This window comes from Monomorium pharaonis, chromosome 4, assembly GCF_013373865.1.
Source record: "Monomorium pharaonis isolate MP-MQ-018 chromosome 4, ASM1337386v2, whole genome shotgun sequence".
Taxonomy (NCBI): Eukaryota; Metazoa; Arthropoda; class Insecta; order Hymenoptera; family Formicidae; genus Monomorium; species Monomorium pharaonis.
In genome coordinates this window covers 16,788,221-16,800,625 of record NC_050470.1, presented here as the reverse complement: position 1 = coordinate 16,800,625, position 12,405 = coordinate 16,788,221, and the positions used below count along the sequence as shown (strand labels likewise).

General features: G+C 36.3%; 1 protein-coding gene across 7 annotated transcripts in view; it reads right to left on the bottom strand.

Annotated features, from left to right (window-relative positions):
• The window catches only part of LOC105834815, a 110,766-nt gene that overhangs the window by 92,282 nt on the left and 6,079 nt on the right, over positions 1-12,405 (bottom strand). The window contains exons 3-5 of one of the 7 annotated variants that reach the window (XR_004962770.1): positions 5,114-5,541; positions 4,749-4,855; positions 3,873-3,993 (exon numbers count right to left, since the gene is read on the bottom strand). The exons of 1 other annotated variant lie outside the window; for it this stretch is intronic. The gene's annotated coding sequence lies outside the window, so the exon portion shown is untranslated. Of the gene's footprint in view, positions 1-3,872; positions 3,994-4,748; positions 5,542-5,671; positions 7,307-11,190; positions 11,517-11,828; positions 11,881-12,405 lie in introns of those variants that run through there. 5 more of the 7 variants (XR_004962772.1, XR_004962773.1, XR_004962774.1 and 2 more) reach the window with 5 other exon arrangements.

Below are 12,405 nucleotides of genomic sequence, written 5' to 3'. Positions count from 1 at the left end.
GCCATTACTAACATGACCATTTTGAACGTGGCCATTCCGGTCGTGGCCATTCCGAACGCGGCCATTCCAAACGTGGCCATTCCGAACCTGGCCATTTCGAACGTGGCCGTTCCGAATGTGACCATTCCGAACGTGGCCATTTCGGACGTAGCCGTTTCAAACATGAGCAAATTGAATTCCGTGCAATATTTCACGTGGCCATTTCGAACGTGGCCGTTCCGAATGTGGCCATTCCGAACGTGGCCATTTCGGACGTAGCCGTTTCAAACATGAGCAAATTTAATTCCGTGCAATATTTCACGTGGCCATTCCGAACGTGGCGATTTCGAACGTGGCTGTTCCGAACGTGGTCATTCCGAACATGGCTATTTCGAACGTGGCCGTTCCGAATGTGGCCATTCCGAACGTGGCCATTTCGGACGTGGCCGTTTCGAACGTGAGCAAATTGAACTCCATGCAATATTTCACGTAGCCATTCCGAACGTGGCGATTTCGAACGTGGCCGTTCCGAACGTGGTCATTCTGAACGTGGCCGTTTCGAACGTGGGCAAATTGAACTCCGTGCAATATTTTACGTGGCCATTCCAAACGTGGCCATTTCGAATGTGAGCAAATTATATCCACTCGAACACTGAAGAGTTCTCGGACTTGGTAGTATTAGTTTCTTATGCAATACTTGATAAGTCTTTGGACTAGTAAAATAGATACTAAGACAAAATTGTTTAAATTACATAGAATATTTCCTGCCTTTCATTGACTGTTGGTTTAATTTAGCTTGTTCCTTCATTAAAGCTGCTATAGAAAGAGATAAAAATTTGTCGGTTAGCTGACAGTAGTATTCTAAATTATCCTTAATTTATGTTTTTTGAGTGCATTTTTCAACTGTTCTTTCAACTTTTTGTTTTCTCGTTGCAATCGTATTATTGTTCCCTTTAATTTATTCTTTTTTTGGTGTATTGTGAGACAACTTCAGAGGCGTTTGTATTTGTTTACTGAATGCTGTCGAAGACTCAAGTTCTTCAATTTTCTTTCTTAAAATATTGCGCTCTTCTGATATCATTAGCATCCCATCAGCTACAAATAACATCAATACATAATAATTTTTATTAATTATGTGTTGCACTGTACTAACTAAAAGTAATACATTGCTAATCATTAGTTTCTTGTATTTATTTTTGCTATGTGAAACTTATTGGAATTCTTCAGTTAATTCCATTTGTCCATCTAATAATAATTCATTTGTCTCTAATTCGTGATAGAATTCCTGTCCATATCCTGTACTCTCGGTGATAAAAATTTATTAGTACCACTCAATTAAGTAAAAAGTAAAGCAAAACATTACCTTGTAAAATAACGTTAGTGTCACCATTTGGATTTACCATGAAATTTGAAGTGGTCTGTATCGCATTGGGTAGGATAGCGTAATAGAAGTCTAGTTTTTAAATCATTAAGATACATGTTTTCATTGAAATGAGCACTACAAATTCGATAATTTTTATAAAGTTTTTCGGTTGTTTTGTCTATCACATGATTGCAAGCTTTAAACCATAATTTACACTTATGCAAAAAATTAATTACACAATTATAATATTATTATATAAACTTAATATACTACATCGCAATCTGCATTATTTATAAAAAAAATTTAACTTACATTTCTGGATTTTTTGGAAAACGAAAAAATTTTATTCCTGCGTTTCGTCCAGATATGTTTTTACACATGACACAAGAAAATTCACCTTTACTAACTTTATTCATTATTATGATTTATTTCAAAATAAATAATATTAAAAAAAACACTGAAGATGATCTTCATTGATAATCTTTTCAAAATAATACCTAATTTACATTGCTTAATATCACTGAAAAATTATTCACACAATATAATCTCTAATACGCAATTATCATATGTCTAGCTTCATACCGCGTGGCTTGCCATGTCCGGCATATTTTAGATAGTACAGTTGACGCATGCGTCGTAAAATGTTATACGAAGAATTTCGCTGACTGTCGTAACTAGGATGCTATTCCGTAACCACTTACCGACAACTATCAATGTCGTTAAGAGAGTAAAGGGGTTTAGAAGGCCAAAAAAAGCCTTTTTTCATGAATTTTTTTAGAAAAGCTACTCAATGAATCTTTTTACGTTTTTTACCACTTATTGTTCATATATTGAACTGTTTTAATAAATTTTTATAAACAATTATGCTAACATATACAAAGTTAGAGCTGGAATACGCAGGCGCCTTAAAAAATTTTTTTTAAATCTGCAAGCATTCTAGCGCTTCGTAGATCGTCTGAAACAAAAAACCCAAAGATTTTTTTAAAGCTAATGAATGTAGTTTCTATGTGAACTTACGATATTAGCCAAATTTAATGTTTGCAAAAAGTTATAAATAAAATAAGGCAAACATTTTAAGCAAAAATCGAAAATTTTACTTTTATCCGCCATTTTGAAATTTTCTTTGGGAAAGTGTCTTCACGCACGTATTTTAATATATGAAAAAATATGCGCAACGACACTTAACGACATCGATAGTTGTCGGTAAGTGATTACAGAATAGCGGTCCTGGTTATAGCTAAACTGTGCTCCGGCCATAGAACTTGTACTAATGGAGGGGCCTTGGTGCATCGTGACGCGCGCGGGGAGAATCGACAGAGAGGTGAATATATTCTGTTTTTTTTCGTGTGGGAACAGGTTCGTAACTATACAATCAGAGGGAGCGTCCCAGATGCGCACAGTAATAAACGGACACAGCAGGCTGAGTGAAACGGACACAGTAACAAACGGACACAGACCAAACGGACACATTAATAAACGGATACAGTAACAAACGGACACAGACCAAATGCGCACAGAGCGAAACGGACACAGTAACAAACGGACACAGACCAAATGCGCACAGAACAAAACGGACACAATGCGAAACGGACACAGACCAAATGCGCACGGATCAAATGCACACGGACCAAATGCGCACACTACACATGCGCACGTGCGTACGGACCAAATGCAATCCATGTACATTGCAAGCAGAGTAAAGTCCACATAGGTTAGCGACTTGGACGGGGTGAGTGCGGGAGGGGGGTCGAAGGCCCCCTTGCACCCACGTGTGTGTGCGTGCGTGCGTGCGTGCGTGCGTGCGTGCGTGCGTGCGTGCGTGCGTGCGTGCGTGCGTGCGTGCGTGCGTGCGTGCGTGCGTGCGTGCGTGCGTGCGTGCGTGCGTGCGTGCGTGCGTGCGTGCGTGCGTGCGTGCGTGCGTGCGTGCGTGCGTGCGTGCGTGCGTGAGTGGTGCGTGCGTGCGTGCGTGCGTGCGTGCGTGCGTGCGTGCGTGCGTGCGTGCGTGCGTGCGTGCGTGCGTGCGTGCGTGCGTGCGTGCGTGCGTGCGTGCGTGCGTGCGTGCGTGCGTGCGTGCGTGCGTGCGTGCGTGGTGCGTGCGTGGGTGCGTGCGTGCGTGCGTGCGTGCGTGCGTGCGTGCGTGCGTGCGTGCAAAGCATTCACTGCATCACATGGGTTTACGACTTTCCATGTGTGCATTTGGTCCGTACGCATGTGCAGTGTGCGCATTTGGTCTGTGTCCATTTCGCAGTGTGTCCGTTTTGCTCTATGCGCATTTGGTCTGTGTCCGTTTCGCTCTGTGCGCATTTGGTCTGTGTCCGTTTGTTACTGTGTCCGTTTGTTATTGTGTCCGTTTGTTACTGTGTCCGTTTTGCACAGTGTCCGTTTGTTACTATGTCCGTTTCGCACTGTGTCCATTTATTACTGTGTCCGTTTCACTCAGCTTGCTGTATCCGTTTATTACTGTGCGCATCTGGGACTCACTCCAATCAGAGGCTTGATTCTCGAACTCGTACGAAAAAAAATTGCTTACAAATATAACACTGTGCATTCATTAATCCTCAATCCTTCCCGTTTTTCGGCACCTTCTATTCCTCCCTATGGATCGTTTTCGTCCTCACCCTTATAACCATATAAATAATGGTTTAAAAAATCTGAAAAAAATCATGTATACTCTTTTAACATTTCTCTTGAAGAAACTACTATTATATTATCTCCCTCTCCCAAATTTAATATGTATTTTTTAATAAACAATGAGAAAAATCAATAAAAAGGTTAATTAAAAAAAAAATATAGCTATGGTAAAAATTAAAAAAAAATTTTTTAATCAGTTTCTGGAAGGAAAAAAGTTCTTTACAAAAAAAAATGTCTGATCAACGTAGAATAAAAGCAGATATCCAGTTTCAGCGTATAAAAATTGGTATTTTTTTAGGATGATAAATAATGTTATAAAATAGGGAAACATCAATAAATCTACAATTATTTTTTCTGCTTAAAGTTTAAACAAATTATTATTTAATACATAGTAAAAATACAAAATTTTGTTATAAAAATAGAAAAAGAACAGTTTTAAAACTATCGCGACAGCAATTTAAACGATGATCATCGCAAACGGATTTGTTGCATCGAGCATAACATTGATTGATCTTTTTATCATTTTTGTGTAAACAATAAAAACATCTTTTTTTTTTTAATTTATTACCATATTTATAGTTAATGTCCAATCTTCCCAATATTTGCCGAAAACTGATTTTTATTGATCTGCTCAAAATATTCTGGATTTCTAATTTCCATTGTAGATGTTCAACTTAAAATATATACATAATTATGTTCTAAAATGCATGTACGTGTCCCTAAATACTTAATTTACATAAAAAATTTTTTTTTCAAAATAATCATTTTTACTTACGTAATCCCTCCCTATGGGTCGAAAACGTCCTATTTGAATTTTATTTAGCTGGCGTTTGGAGTAGAACAAACGGACCGGGTTGGCCTCTCTCTTTTGCACTAAAGACCCTTCCCCCCCAAAGTTTTTTTTAGTATAACTTTGATGACGCTAGCATCACGGTTGTACGAGAAATTAACAATAGTAATTTTAAGCAGGACGAAAACGACTCATAGAGAGGGATTGAGGTAAAGTTTAAGTGGTACATAATTTAGAACCTAAAAGATGCATGCCAATCAATGCATGAATGCGCAGTATTACTTTCGTATGTAAAAATTTTTTGTACTAAATGTAACAGCTTAAGGCCCAAGTAGGCACCAAGTACGTACCTGTCGTACCGCTCGTATGTGCGCTTCTTTTCTTCTAGAAAACGTAGTGGTGGGGATGTCCAATACGAAAAGAGACAGAATATATGAGAATATATTCATGTCTCTGTCGATTCTCCCCGCACGGACTCTGGCATATAGCAATGGCCCTTCCATTAATACAAGCTCTATGGCTCCGGCAGACCAGCGCGATTTCTGTCGCGCGCAACGCGCGACATCTAATGAGCGTACAGAGATGAGCGGAAAGACGGTCGCTCATTGGACGTCGTACGTTGCGGGCGACAGAAATTGCGCTGGTCTGTTGAAACCATTAGGGTCGAATTTATAGTCGTCAAATTTGGCACTTGGCACTCAGTCACATCTGCCATTTTGTTGTTTTTCGTCCATTCCCGTTTCGTAAAACAAGGCGACTGAGATTCGCCCATACTTGACTGGAAGTAAATGCTTTTTTAAATAATTGCTACATGTAATCGTGTGTATTTCGTATGAAGAAGTTTGAAGTGCAATTAAAAAGGTTTGTGAGTCATCCGTTTATTTGTAATTAATTAATTATTTTTTCACCCGACACTTAGCTGGAATATATTAATTGAACAAAGTTATTATACGAAATTGTTTAAAGTTTATACGTAGAGTTATGAAGTTTAATTAAAAAGATTTATGAGTGATCCAAACACATTTTATTTAATTCGTTAAAGTTAGCCGAAATTTGGTTAGGTCCGTCAAAACGGACAAAATTCTATAGCTAGTTTCCCTTCTAAAATATTGCCTGGTTTAAGGCATGAAAAATGTTTTCACACGTCAATTCAAGATTTTGTCTTCATTTTTTTCGACTTTTTCCACATTTAATTATTTATAAATTTATTTATAAACATATTATTTTAAAACAAATATTTTTTACTGTTATGGCAGTATAGATATTAAAAGAATTGTTTAAAAGAACAGTATTACAAAAATACTTCATTTTATATAGAGTTTTAGTAAAACTTGAATGTAGTACATGCAAAATTCTTATTGTAAAACTTTAATAAATATTGATAATTATCAAGCATCTCCTATACCGGAACTGGACGTAATATTCTCCAAGTTCCATGGTTATGAGGTGAAAAAAGTACTGGTAATCAGAGCATTTGAATCAATTGCCACAGGTAAATAGATAAAAATAACATTAAATCTTGTCGTGTTTTTTGGTACGTTATAGTTTATGCAGAGCTGTATTAACAAAAAAATTTGCTGTATATAAAACTAATTAACTTAGACAGCAAAATATCTAACCCCCGTATATAAAAATATTTCAAACAAAAGTTGTATGGTGGTATTTGAAGGGGGACATAAGATGGTACCATTTGTTTGACCTTGAAGAGTTTGTTGAAGGTCACGTGAAGGTCACTTTCAATTTCTTAAATGGAACGTACCTTTTCTTATTACATATTCTTGTAGCTTATCTCGAGAGCTTTCCAAAACATTATAATTAAGTATACTTCTACCAAGTACTTTTCGAGTTATGAGGCCGCAAAGTAATACTTTGCAGTACATTGGCACAAAGTGCAAAATATCTTGTATATTGTATTGTTATGGGGTCAAGTTGATCCTTACGTATCATTCAGGTTGATTTGACTGACAAAAGCAAGATCGAGGTCTAGCCAAAGTAAAATCGAGGTTGATCCGGCTAGCAAAAGCAAGATCGGGATTGATTCGGCTAGCAAAAGCAAGATCGAGGTTGATCCGGCTAGCAAAAGCAAGATCTGGACTATAAATGTTCAAAGTGTCCTTAATTATTCAAACACAAAGTTAATCTTTGCCTGAAATTTTGTGTGATTTCTACAAGTATTTCCTGCGTAATCGTACGACAAGCTCTCCTTATTCTATCCATCATGTCAGCTCTTGTATTTGGAGCTATTTGATACACAAAAGCTTTTGCATATCCTCAAAAGTAAAAATTAAGAGGGTTCAAATCAGGAGATCTTGGAGGTCACAATACTGCCCTTACAGAAAAAACACTCTAATTTTAAGAGTTTACACTCAAAATTGAGTGTTAATACTCGATTTTGAGAGTTTACTCCCAAATTCAGGTGTATACGCTCAAATCTTGAGTATTTACTAAAAATTGAATGTTCATAACTAAAGTTTGGGTTTAAATACTGAATATTTAAAAATATACTTTCAACACTTGGGTATGACACTCAATAAATGAGTGTATACCCAGCTAGCAAAATGACGCAAACTTTGCGCGAAGTTTGCCGCAAACTCGAGCAAACCTTTGCAACAAAATTACGACAAGGTGTGTCCGCATTAAGCTTAGCTTTTGCTGGGAAGGCTTGTTGTAAATAGTATGACGCATATTTTATGCAAATAACAGGGTAAAATTTGCTAGTAAAGCATAACAACAAATTTGCAGCAAGAACAAGGCAAACCTTGCTGTACACAATATGATAACAAATTTGTGGCAAGAATAGAGCAAACCTTGCTGTACATAGCATGATAGTAAATTTGTGGCAAAAACAAGGCAAACCTTGCTATGCACAATATGATAGCAAATTTGTGGCAAGAACAGAACAAATATTGTCGAAATTTAGATCAACAAAAATAAAATATTAGACTGATTAGTCCAATATCAAATGTGAATGGTGCAATCGTACTTGGTTCTCTGTTCTCGACGAGCCCCTTTTATTAATCCAGTAGGTAAATCTTTTTCACGAGAAATGCGCCATCTCGAGATAGATAGTAAAGTCAGAAATAAAATTTAAAACCCGGTAATGCAACCCTGTTATTTGCATAAAATGTGCGTCATACTATTTGCGACAAGCCTTGCCAACAAAAACTAAGCTGTTTACGGATACACCTTGTCGCAATTTTGTTGCAAAAGTATGCTCGGCAAGTTTTATTTTGTTTTTGCTACTAATTTGCCGTTATTCTGTGGTTAACAAGATTTCCTGTTTCTGCCATAAATTTATTGTCATGTCGTGTAGCAAGGTTTGCTCTGTTATTTGCTTAAATTTTGCATTTTATCGTGTTGGAACAAATCTTGTAATTTCTATACGTAATATTTATGTACAAGTCTTTCTCTGTTATTTGCAGCATCGTGTAATGAAAACTTTTGCCGTAAATTTGCTCAAAACTTTTAGAAAACAAAGCAACAGACAATTACTTGTCATAAAATTGTTGTCAAAATTGAAACAATCCTTGCTGTAAAGCTTTCACGATATGTGATTTTAACAGGCCTGGCTAGCTGGGTACTTTCAACATAAAATGTGAACACAGAAACGTTGGGGATGTACACTCAATATCTATCGGTTGAAGGTATACATTTAATATTGAGTGTGCACTCTCAAACATTGGATTAGGAAATATTAAATAAAAACAAAAGCAAAAAAAGCAAGTTTAACCGAGATTAAAGTTAATCTACATTGGTAAAAATGGGCATAAGACAAATATCTAAAATAAACATTCAATTAGAGTGTTCAGCTGGCTTTGAGTATTGTTATAATTTGAGTTTTCTTTCAACTTGAATGTTTGCCATCTAATTGAGTGTTAATTTAATTGTTATTTTTAAATTTAGGATTAACACTAAAATTAACATTTAATTAGATGGCGACCATCCAAATTGAAAGTAACACTCTAATTAAAATTAAATTAAAGAGCGAACACTCAAGATGAGCATTTACACTGAATTGAGTGTTTATCCCTTGTCCCAAATTATACTCAACCTGAGTATTTTTTTAGTGTTATTTGTAGTGTTTTTTCCGTAAGGGTGGACCGTTGCGGATAATCAGACGATCCTTAAACCGCCGTCGAAGAAATCTGCTAACACGTTGATAGTGATGGGCAGGAGCACCATCATGTTGGAACCACATTCTTTGTCGAACATCTAACGAAATTTCTTCCAAGTAACCAGGTAAGTCGGAGGAAATCCAAATACGTTTTATCATTGATCGTTCGCTCAAAGAAATGTGGTCCAATAATATAGCCATTTAATATTCCTATCCATACGTGAAGACTCCATCGGTGCTGATTCATTCGCCCTCTCATCCACCGAGGGTTAATGGGCAACCAGTAATGACTATTATGCCTATTCAGACTGCCAGTAATGTGAAATGTAGCTTCATCACAGAAACAAACGAACGAAAAGAAATTTGGATTTTCATTTAATATGTTCAGGGCCCACCTACAAAAATTGACTCTCAACAGTTGATCATTCTCACTCAGTTCCTAAACAAGTGTAATATGGTAGGGATGATAATCAACGGATTGTAACAAACGATGAGCGATTGATCGAGGAATCCCTAATTGACGTTCGATGTGCCGAGTACTATCACATACTAATGTGAGGATTCAGATGAACCATACCCAAAACAGCGAGGAGCCTTGGGTCATTATTATTAATGTTTCGGTTTCACTGTCTTTGGCGACGATTTACTATTACATGAGATTTTCTCTCAATATTTATAATTTGTTGCGATCCTGGATGACGATCAGGATAACGTTGAGCATAAAGACGTGAAGCATTTCTGTAATTTCTATGGCTTTCGCCAAGAACTAACAAAATATCAACTATTTCATTTGGTGTATAGCCTGCCATGGTACACAACTTCCTATTCAAATACAAGGTAGTTGACAAGGTAGTTATCGATCATGAATGAGAATCTGCAAAACGATAAGGAATTGTGTTTTCTCCACGTGGCTCTTGCTCGCATTATCCTTTCACGGAAATCTCGAAATAACCAATTCAATAAAGCGAATATTATCTGATATTTTTGAAATATTTTGTGAAATGCATTGGTAAGTGACAATATCAAATTGGCAGATTGTGAGAGGCAAAGAGACTCACGTTAATCAAGTACCCCAAAAAGAACGGAATTCTACTACGTTCACGTAACGAGTGGCGTTCACTTGGACACACTATGGATTGTACGGTTCCAGGTGGGTGGTGTAAAAACTGAGCGGTGTACAACTTTTACCTAAGTCACGGAAGACTTAAGTTACGAACATCAAGTCTAACTCGTGAACCCTTCGTTGGAAACCTCGCAGACAAAGATATCAACCTCGATCTTGCTTTTGTCAGTCAAATCAACCTGAATGATACGTAAGGATTAACTTGACCCCATAACAATACAATATACAAGATATTTTGCACTTTGTGTCAATGTACTGCAAAGTACTACCTTGGGGCCTCATAACTCGAAAAGTACTTGGTAGAAGTACAATTAATTATAGTATTTTGGAAAGCTCTCGAGATAAGCTACAATAATATGTAATGAGAAAAGGTACGTTCCATTTAAGAAGTTGAAAGTGACCTTCACGTGACCTTCAACAAATTCTTCAAGGTCAAACCAATAATACCATCTTATGTCCCCCTTGAAACTATTTACAACTTTTGTCTGAAATATTTTGATGTCGTCAAAGAGATCTAGACGTTGTGTGGATTATTAACCCAGCTAACCATTTGCTGCTAAATTGTCAGCAGACTGCTAAAAATTTCTTACGGAATCAGGCTGTCAAAACCATGGCCTACTGTGTCCTCGAATGCGTTCCAATTGCAAGCAAAAATTGTCATCAAATCCTGATATCAAATTGAGTGCAACAGAGCAGATCTGTCACTAGCAATACAATGACAAATTTACGCAGCAAATTGACAACAGGTGTTGCAACGTAAACTCACAGCAGATTTGCGCCAAATATGCAGCAGATCTGTATTCATAAATGACGACAGATTGGTGACATATTTGTCGAATCTTTTCATTTTCACAGTTATAATTTTATTTGAGAATAGATGTAAGCAATCTCCTGGAAAGGTTTATTAATTTAGGGATAGGAACAGATGGAATAATTTACTTCACACTCTTTTTAGCATTTAATATTTCCTATAGGAGAGAGGCCTCAATTTGACCTATCTATTTTCTTCCTTTATATCGCAAGTATATCATCTATTCTAGGTGCAATTAATTTCATTAAATTTCTTGTAGTTAAATGTCACTCTAACAAAATAAAAATACTAGTAGTTCTGTATTATAAAAGTATAATGTGGTGGTCCTCCACATCGGACACCTCCACAGGCGCAGCGAAGGAAAGTAATTTTTGCTTACGTTAGTCGCGCTGCAAGTGGTCCTTATATAGAGAGTTGGTTGCATTTTACTTCCGAGAGAATAGACCGCCTATCGACGGTGCCGCGCTTTTTATTGCCAATTTGACATTTGGACAGATTGCTGCGTTTCTGGTATTAATCTGTCGCGTACTTTGACGCACAAATGTTATTGCATTTCTACAGGCAATTTGCTGATATTGTTTGCATTTTGATGTTTGCCGTCAATCTGTCATCAATACTTTCAATAAATCTGCTCGCAGTTCACTATTATTTTGTCATGTATTCTGATGACAGACGTTGCTAAATATTTGCTGAATATCTGCTAACAGTGTTTGCAATGACAACATGTTTCTCATTTGTCGCCTTTTTGGCAACAGAATCTGTTGCCAACATTTGTCACAGCAGAAATGATTATCGGGGAATAGAGGCTTCACGGAACCTCGATGGATGACTAACAGATGTTTTGTGGATCATTAGTAGAGGCTTCATGGAGCCTCGATAGATGATTGACGAAATAAAAATTAAAAATAAAAATTTCATGTTTTTTAAAATTATTTTTATCAACAGTACATACTAAATTTAGGACAAATTTTTATTAATTAATTAAATTTAAATTATATTATTTTATTTTATTCTTACTTGCCGCTAGTAGGTTTTGAACCCGGGACCTTAGGATGACGAACCTTGTACTTTATATCTACTACGCCAATTTGACTCATCGATATGGGTACCTGTCTACATATACCTATATGTTATAAACTGACGCAATTATATTATTTTTTATAAAAGTAATTAAATTTTGCAAATTATATTAAAAATAAATAGAATTAATTTATTTACTTATTAATTTCATTGTTAAATTCATCTTTTTTCATAACCTTAATAATTTGATGGAAATTGCGATCTATTTAGCATTAATGCTTTGAAGCGTTCAAATGGTTAATTAGACGGTTAACTATATAGATCATATATTCTAAAAAAAATTGAATAGTACATTTATTATCCTGTTTTTGTTCAGTATATGATAAATTTAGATTTTGTGCATTTTTTTGTGCGCAGTAATTGTAGACAAACCGTTATTTTGGAAAACATTATCTTTATGATAATTTTTTTAAATATCAAATGAATCTCTCATTCAGGATGTTAGTGTTGTCTGATTTCTGAGTCAATTACGATGCGCATTGGACGGCTCAAAAATCAGACAGCATTGTGATAT